This window comes from Tachyglossus aculeatus, chromosome 11 (assembly GCF_015852505.1).
Source record: "Tachyglossus aculeatus isolate mTacAcu1 chromosome 11, mTacAcu1.pri, whole genome shotgun sequence".
In the NCBI taxonomy this organism is placed as follows: Eukaryota; Metazoa; Chordata; class Mammalia; order Monotremata; family Tachyglossidae; genus Tachyglossus; species Tachyglossus aculeatus.
In genome coordinates, this window is record NC_052076.1 from 24,231,265 (window position 1) to 24,239,106 (window position 7,842).

Here is a 7,842-nt window from a genome sequence, read left to right on the forward strand (position 1 = left end):
GGGCATTTCTCCCTGAGGCCCTGGAATGGCGGCCAATTCTCCCCAGAGGCCCAGGAATGGCGGCCAATTCTCCCCGGAGGCCCAGGGACGGCCGCTTCTTCCCCAAGGCCCTAGAATGGTGGTCATTTCTCCCCCAAGGCCCTGGAGTGGGGCAATTCTCCCTGGAGGTCCAGGGACAGCAGCTGCTTCTCTCCCAAGGCCCTGGAGTGGTGGCCACTTCTCCCTGAGGCCCTGGAATGGCAACCAATTCTCTCCCAGGGACCTGAAATGTTGGCCACTTCTCCCCCAAGCCCCGGGATGATGGCTTCTTCTTCACGAGGTCTTGGGAAGGTGGGCATTTCTCCCTGAGGCCCTGGAATGGCGGCCAATTCTCCCCAGAGGCCCAGGGATGGTGGCCACTTCTCCCACAAGGCCCTGGAATGGCGGCTGCTTCTCCCCGAGATCCTGGAATGGTGCCCGATTCTCTCCTGAAGCCCTGAAATGTTGGCTGCTTCTCTTCTAAGGCCCTGGAATGGTGGTCTCTTCTCCCTGAGGTGAGCCCCCTCCTTCCTCTCCCCCTCATCCCTCTCTCCATCCCCCCATCTTACCTGCTTCCCTTCCCCACAGCACCTGTATATATATATATATATATATATATATATATGTTTGTACATATTTATTACTCTATTTATTTATTTAACTTGTACATATCTATTCTATTTATTTTATTTTGTTAATGTGTTTGGTTTTGTTCTCTGTCTCCCCGTTCTAGACTGTGAGCCCACTGTTGGGTAGGGACCGTCTCTATATGTTGCCAACTTGGACTTCCCAAGCACTTAGTACAGTGCTCTGCACACAGTAAATGCTCAATAAATACGATTGATTGATTGATTGATTGACTGATTTGGGACGGTGACCATTTCTCTCTGAGGCTCTGGGGTGGCACCGTTCTTCCGAGACCCTGGGATAATAATAATAATAATAATAATAATGATGCCATTTGTTAAGCGCTTACTGTGTGCCAAGCACTGTTCTATGCGCTGAGGAGGTTACAAGGTGATCAGGTTGTCCCACGGGGGGCTCACAGTCTTAATCCCCATTTTCCAGGTGAGGTCACTGAGGCCCAGAGAAGTGAAGTGACTTGCCCAAAGTCACACAGCTGACAGTTGGTGGAGCTGGCATTTGAACCCATGACCTCTGACTCCAAAGCCCGGGCTCGTTCCACTGAGCCACGCTGGGATGGGAGCCCAGGGACAGCTGCCGCTTCTCCCTCAAAGCCCCGGAAAGGTGGCCGCTTCTCCCCGAGTCCCTTGGACGGTGGCCACTTCTCCCCCAAGGCCCTAGGACGGAGGCCGCTTCTCCTCGGGGCCCTGAGATGGCGGCTGCTTCTCCCTCAAGTTCTCCTCTCCTCAGCCCGGCCTGGCAGCTGCCCACAAGCCCTCCCGCCTCTGTCAAGGCCCTGGCTGGCTTCTGGCCCTGCCAAGTTGGCTGGGGTCCCCGGTAACCGCTCCCCTAAGAGAGAATCGGAGATGGACGGGTCCAGGCTGCAGCCGGGCCCCCCTAAGTCTCCTCCCACCACCCCTCTCCCTCTCCCTCTCGGTGCACAGGGCAAAGCTTGCAGCGGCTATTCGGCCTCATCGCCCCCGGCCTGGCTGGGTGCCCGGTGGCTGCCAGCGGGGTGAGTCACCAGTGTCTGACCCCACCGCCGCCTCCCCCGCTGGCCCAGAGCCCGGCGCTGCTTTCCCCAGCCAGAAGGAATGTGCCAGTGGCGGTGGCACAGGGAGCGGATGCCCCACGGGTTTACAGACCCACGAGCATCCCTCCCTTCTCTCCTTCTCCAGCCCAGCCCGCACCCTCCGCTCCTCTGCCACCGCTCACCTCCTCACCGTACCTCGTTCTCGCCCGTCCCACCGTCGACCCCCGGCCCACGTCCTCCCCTGGCCTGGAATGACCTCCCTCTGCCCATCCGCCAATCTAGCTCTCTTCCTCCCTTCAAAGCCCTCCTGAGAGCTCACCTCCTCCAGGAGGCCTTCCCACACTGAGCCCCCTTTTTCCTCTCCTCCTCCCCATCCCCCCAACCCTACCTCCTTCCCCTCCCACAGCACCTGTATATATGTTTGTACATATTTATTTTTTATCTATTTATTTTACTTATACATATTTTCTATTCTATTTATTTTGTTAATGACGTGCATTTAGCTTTAATTCTATTTATTCTGACGATTTGACAACTGTCCACATGTTTTGCTCTGTTCTCTGTCTCCCCCTCCTAGACTCTGAGCCCATGGTTGGGTAGGGACTGTCTCTATATGTTGCCGACTTGTACTTCCCAAGCGCTTAGTACAGTGCTCTGCACACAGTAAGCGCTCAATAAATACGATTGAATGAATGAATGAATGAATCCCATCCGGGCCTGGGCCCAGGCCCTGCCTGGATCACACGAGCTCTGGGGTGTCGGCCTTCTTGCTGGCTTCTTAACCCCGTGGGGTCTGCCCGGGACTCACACCTGCCCAAACTCATCCTTGGGCCCAGGTGTCCGGGGAACCGTACCATCCAGACCCGCCTCTACTCCACTAGAGAAGCAGTGTGGCTCAGTGGAAAGAGCCCGGGCTTTGGAGTCAGAGATAACGGGTTCAAATCCCAACTCTGCCAGTTGTCAGCTGTGTGACTTTGGATAAGTCACTTCACTTCTCTGGGCCTCAGTTCCCTCATCTGGAAAATGGGGATGAAGACTGTGAGCCCCCCGTGGGACAACCTGATCATCTTGTAACCTGAACAGTGCTTTGCACATAGTAAGTGCTTAATAAATGCCATCATTGTTATTATTATTATTGCTCCAGGGCCTTCAGGGGACCACAGCGGACCGAGGCTCAGACAGACCGGAGAAGCGGCACGGCTGAGAAGAAAGAGCACGGGATGGAAGGCAGGGCCAAAGCAGCATCTTGCTGCTCTCCTATCGCAACCCACCCGCGCACTTTGTTCCTCAAACGCCAACCTTCTCACTGTACGTCCGCCTCGTCTATCTCGCCACCAACCTCTCACCCACACCCTGCCTCTGACTGGAACACCCTCCCTCCTCCTATCAGACAGACAATGACTCTCCCCCTCTCTAAAGCCTTACTGAAGACTCATCTCCCCCGAGATTAGCTCTCTTCCTCCCTTCAAGGCCCTGCTGAGAGCTCACCTCTTCCAGGAGGCCTTCCCAGACTGAGCCCCTTCCTTCCTCTCCCCCTCGTCCCCCTCTCCATCCCCCCCATCTTACCTCCTTCCCTTCCCCACAGCACCTGTATATATGGATATATGTTTGTACATATTTATTACTCTATTTATTTATTTTACTTGTACATATCTATTCTATTTATTTTATTTTGTTAGTATGTTTGGTTTTGTTCTCTGTCTCCCCCTTTTAGACTGTGAGCCCACTGTTGGGTAGGGACTGTCTCTATATGTTGCCAATTTGTACTTCCCAAGCGCTTAGTACAGTGCTCTGCACATAGTAAGCGCTCAATAAATGTGATTGATGATGATGATGATGATGATGAGAGGCCTGCCCTGACTAACCCCCCCTTTCCTCTTCTCCCACTCCCTTCTGCGTCGCCCTGACTTGCTCCCTTTATTCATCCCCGCTCCCTGCCCCACAGCAAGTAATGGGCAGAGCCGGGATTAGATCCCAGGTCTTCTGACTCCTGGCCCACGTTCTTTCCACTAGGCTTTGCTGCCACTTGCCCGCTCTGTGACCTTGGGCAAGTCACTTCACTTCCCTGTGCCTCAGTTTCCTCATCTGGAAAATGGGGATTAAGACTGTGAGCCCCAGGTGGGACAGGGACTGTGTCCGACCTGATTAAACTTATATCTCCTCCCAGCACTTAGTACATCATGAATGCTAATGCTTAATCTCTTCCCCACAGCACCTGTATATATGTATATATGTTTGTACATATTTATTACTCTATTTATTTTACTTGTACATATCTATTCTATTTATTTTATTTTGTTAGTATGTTTGGTTTTGTTCTCTGTCTCCCCCTTTTAGACTGTGAGCCCACTGTTGGGTAGGGACTGTCTCTATTTGTTGCCAACTTGTACTTCCCAAACGCTTAGTCCAGTGCTCTGCACACAGTAAGCGCTCAATAAATACGACTGATTGATTGATTGATTGATTAACAAATCCCTCAACTATTTTATTACTCATTCATTCATTGTCATTCAGTCTTCTAGACTGTGAGCCCACTGTTGGGTAGGGACCGTCTCGATATGTTGCCAACTTGGACTTCCCAAGCGCTTAGTACAGTGCTCTACACACAGTAAGCACTCAATAAATGCGATTGATGATAATGATGAATAAATACGATTGAATGAATGAATGAATGAATGAATTCAGTCATATTTATTGAGGCTTTATCATGTGACAAGCACTGTTCTGAGCGCATGGGAGAGTACAATACAACAGACATATTCTCTGCCCACAACAAACTCACAGTCTAGAGGGGAAGACAGACATTAATATACATGAATAAATAAACAAATGACTAAATAAATAAGTTACAGATCTATACATTTGTGCTTTGGGGATGGGAGGAAGGTTTCATGAAGGGAGCAAGTCAGGGCGACGCAGAAGGGAATGGGACAAGAAGAGAGGAGGGCTTAGTCAGGGAAGGCTTCTTGGGGGAGATGGGCCTTCATCATCATCATCATCATCATCATCAATCGTATTTATTGAGCGCTTACTATGTGCAGAGCACTGGACTAAGCGCTTGGGAAGTACAAATTGGCAACATATAGAGACAGTCCCTACCCAACAGTGGGCTCACAGTCTAAAAAGGGGAGAAAGAGAACAAAACCAAACATACTAACAAAATAAAATAAATAGGATAGATATGTGCAAGTAAAATGACTTTACTTTACTTTGCCCCTTCAAGAGGGGCAAGACACCGCTCCGCCGGGGAAGATACAGGATCATCAAGTCACACCCAGTTCTTGTTCCCACAGGGGTTCCCAGTAGAAACGGGAGGGAGAATGAGTGTTAAATTCTCCGTTTCATCTTGCTTTCCTCTTTCGCCCCCAGCATCCTCCCAGAATCGTGCCTTGTTCTAAAGTCCTGGCGTGGTCGGAAGTGCGAATACGAGTGGTCTTCCTGGGGAATGTTGCATCCCAGAAGAAGGTAGAGAAGAAGCGTGGCTCAGTGGCAAGAGCCCGGGCTTGGGATTCAGAGGTCACGGGTTCTAATCAATCAATCAATCAATCAATCGTATTTATTGAGCACTTACTGTGTGCAGAGCACTGTACTAAGTTCTCGGGAAGTCCAAGTTGGCAACATATAGAGACAGTCCCTACCCAACAGTGGGCTCACAGTCTAAAAGGGGGAGACAGAGAACAAAACCAAACATACTAACAAAATAAAATAAATAGAATAGAAATAGAATCTTTATCGTCTTTAGTCTCGCCGCCGCTGCCCAAGGCAGGCGAATCGACTTGAATGCTTCGGCTTAGACCTTTCCATTATGGGTAACCCTAGTGAGAGAATCGCTCTCAGTGGCATAGCTCTTAAGCTTCGTCGGGGTAAGCGAACTCTCCTGCCACGATAAAGGGTTCGCAGTGTTCCTCAAAGCAGCGGAAGAAGAGAGGAAGGAGCTCCTCAAATCAAACATGCTGCAGAGCACATCATTTATGCCTCTTTTGACACCCAAGTCATCACCGTAACACATGAATGGGCAACACAAAGGCACCACTTATCCGCTGTGTGACTTTAAGCAGGTCACTTCACTTCTCTGGGCCTCAGTGACCTCATCTGCAAAATGGGGATTAAGACTGTAAACCCCGTGTAGGACAACCTGATTACCTTGTATCCCCCTCAGTGCTTAGAAGAGTACTTAGCACATGGTAAGAGCTGAACAAATGTCATTATTATTATAATTATAAGGAGAGAGTGAGGGGAAAGGGGGACAACCTGATTGCCTTGTATCCCCCCCAGCGCTTAGAACAGTGCTTTGCACATTCATTCATTCATTCAATCATACTTATTGAGCGCTTACTGTGTGCAGAGCACTGGACTAAGTGCTTGGGAAGTACAAATGGTAGGGACTGTCTCTATATGTTGCCAACTTGTACTTCCCAAGCGCTTAGTACAGTGCTCTGCACACAGTAAGCGCTCAATAAATACGATTGATGATGATGATGATGAAGTTGCCAACATAGAGAGACGGTCCCTACCCAACAACGGGCTCACAGTCTAGAAGGGGGAGACAGACAACAAAACAAAACGTGTGGACAGGTGTCAAGTCAAGCACTCAATAAATACCATCATTATTATAATTATTACTAATCCCCCTCCCCTCTCCCACCCCCCTAGGCTTGGGGTTCCCCAGTTTCCTCTGGGATCACTGAGTATCCCCAAGAGCCAGACCCCAGCAGGCCAAACCGGCTTTGGTGGCAGCGGGTGGGCACCTCCCGTCCATTTGACATTGTTGTTGGTGGCGGGGCAGGGGTCCCGGCGGCTGGGCCCCGGCCTTCCCGCGGGAGTGACCCTCTCCCGGATTGGGTCAACTTCTTCCCTCCCCATAACTGACCACAGGCCACAGGCAGGGTGGGGCCGGGAAGCTGTGGGGGAATCCGGAGTCCTGTGGTGGTGGTGGTGGGGGCTCCCTTTACAGGCCCAGAGTCAATAACAATAATAATAATAATAATAATAATGGTATTTGCTAATCAATCAATCAATCAATCAATCGTATTTATTGAGCGCTTACTATGTGCAGAGCACTGTACTAAGCGCTTGGGAAGTACAAATTGGCATCACATAGAGACAGTCCCTACCCAACAGTGGGCTCACAGTCTAAAAGGGGGACAGAGAACAAAACCAAACATACCAACAAAATAAAATAAGTAGGATAGAAATGTACAAGTAAAATAAATAAATAAATAGAGTAATAAATATGTACAACCATATATACATATATACAGGTGCTGTGGGGAAGGGAAGGAGGTAAAACGGGGGGATGGAGAGGGGGACGAGGGGGAGAGGAAAGAAGGGGCTCAGTCTGGGAAGGCCTCCTGGAGGAGGTGAGCTCTCAGCAGGGCCTTGAAGGGAGGAAGAGAGCGAGCTTGGCGGAGGGGCAGAGGGATTGGGGGCATTCCAGGCCCGGGGGAGGACGTGGGCCGGGGGTCGATGGCGGGACAGGCGAGAGCGAGGTATAGTGAGGAGATTAGTGGTGGAGGAGCGGAGGGTGCAGGGTGGGCTGGAGAAGGAGAGAAGGGAGGTGAGGTAGGAGGGGGCCAGGGGATGGACAGCCTGGAAGCCCAGGGTGAGGAGTGCTAAGTGCTTCCTTAAGTGTCAGACACTGTTCTAAGCGCTGGGGTGGACCAGCCCCACTCTCAGCCTCCTGGCCCCCCTCTTCCCACCCTGGCAGTGGGGCCGTCCTGGTCTCTGGGCTTTGCCCGGTCTAGTGGGCACCGTGGGAGAGCCCAGCCGGGGGTCAATCAATCAATCAATCAATAGTATTTATTGAGCGCTTACTGTGTGCAGAGCACTGGACTAAGCGCTTGGGAAGTCCAAGTTGGCAACATCTAGAGACAGTCCCTACCCAACAGCGGGCTCACAGTCTAAAAGGGGGAGACAGAGAACAAAACCAAACATACTAACAAAATAAAATAAATAGAATAGATATGTACAAGTAAAATAAATAGAGTAACAAATATGTACAAACATAAATACATATATACAGGTGCTGTGGGGAAGGGAAGGAGGTAAGATGGGGGGATGGAGAGGAGGACGAGGGGGAGAGGAAGGAAGGGGCTGAGTGTGGGAAGGCCTCCTGGAGGTGGTGAGCTCTCAGTAGGGCCTTGAAGGGAGTAAGAGAGCTAGCTGGG

The 7,842-nt window shown here is 50.8% G+C and overlaps 1 non-coding gene across 1 annotated transcript; it reads right to left on the reverse strand.

Annotated features, from left to right (window-relative positions):
• Window positions 1–5,572: 5,572 nt before the first annotated feature.
• On the reverse strand, window positions 5,573–5,704 carry LOC119935462. The gene has a single exon (XR_005453343.1). It is a non-coding gene; the product is annotated as a small nucleolar RNA SNORA13 (small nucleolar RNA).
• Window positions 5,705–7,842: the final 2,138 nt, after the last annotated feature.